Source organism: Dipodomys merriami, unplaced genomic scaffold, assembly GCF_024711535.1.
Source record: "Dipodomys merriami isolate MVZ:Mamm:240054 unplaced genomic scaffold, mDipMer1.0.p SCAF_1560, whole genome shotgun sequence".
Lineage (NCBI taxonomy): Eukaryota > Metazoa > Chordata > Mammalia > Rodentia > Heteromyidae > Dipodomys > Dipodomys merriami.
This window is the reverse complement of record NW_027202894.1, coordinates 58,385-59,259: the sequence shown is the minus strand read 5'-3', so window position 1 is coordinate 59,259 and position 875 is coordinate 58,385.

The window sequence follows — 875 nt, the reverse complement described above, 5'->3', positions numbered from 1 at the left end:
CAATGCTCTACCACTTGAGCCAAAGCATCCAATCCTAATCGGGTTTTTTTTTTTTTTGCCAATATTGGGGGTTGAATTCTGGTTCTGGGCACTATCCCTTAGCTCCTTTTTCTCAAGACTAGCATTCTACCACTTGAGCAATTTCTGGCTTTTAATTACAGATAAGACTTTCCTGACAAAGCTGACTTCAAACTGCAATCCTCAGATCTCATCCTCCTGGGTAACTAGGATTAGAATCATGAGCTAAAAAGAAAACTTTCTTTATATTTAAGAGGAAAAAAAGAGTGGTCTTAGACATGCCAAGGTCCTAAGTAAAAATGTGAGCTCTTAATCTTTTAATTCAGTGTTTTTCTCCAGTGGAATTCATACCAGTACTTATTTTTAAAAATAGTTCTGTCACCGCTAAAAGATAAAAGCATGAGTCCCTAAAGTATAATCCTAATGCATTTCTGCTGAGTGATAGATGTCTATTGATCTCTGCATAGACAGGAAATCAGATTAGCCTGTGTAAAATTTCATCAGGGCTGTCAAAGCCTGTGATCTACAGCACTGATAGTCTATTGTGACAGTTGGTTGTGTAGTAATATCTGGAATTTTCTCTTACTCATTTGTCTGCCTAGCTGGATGTTGAGACCTGGCAGCAGGAACAGCCTGTGGTACTACATACATGGACCAAAAAATCTGCCCATAAATATGAAAAAACTGCCATGAAGTATCTGTTTTTGTTAGCCCAGGGGCAACCTATTTTTAAGTGGAATTTGATGAGATGTGTGAAACCGAAAAGTGCTAAGACTCACGTTTTTTCTTCCAAGCAATAGTGGATCAAAAACAAGAGAAAGAATATAATAGAGATTATGCCTTCACAGGTATGATTA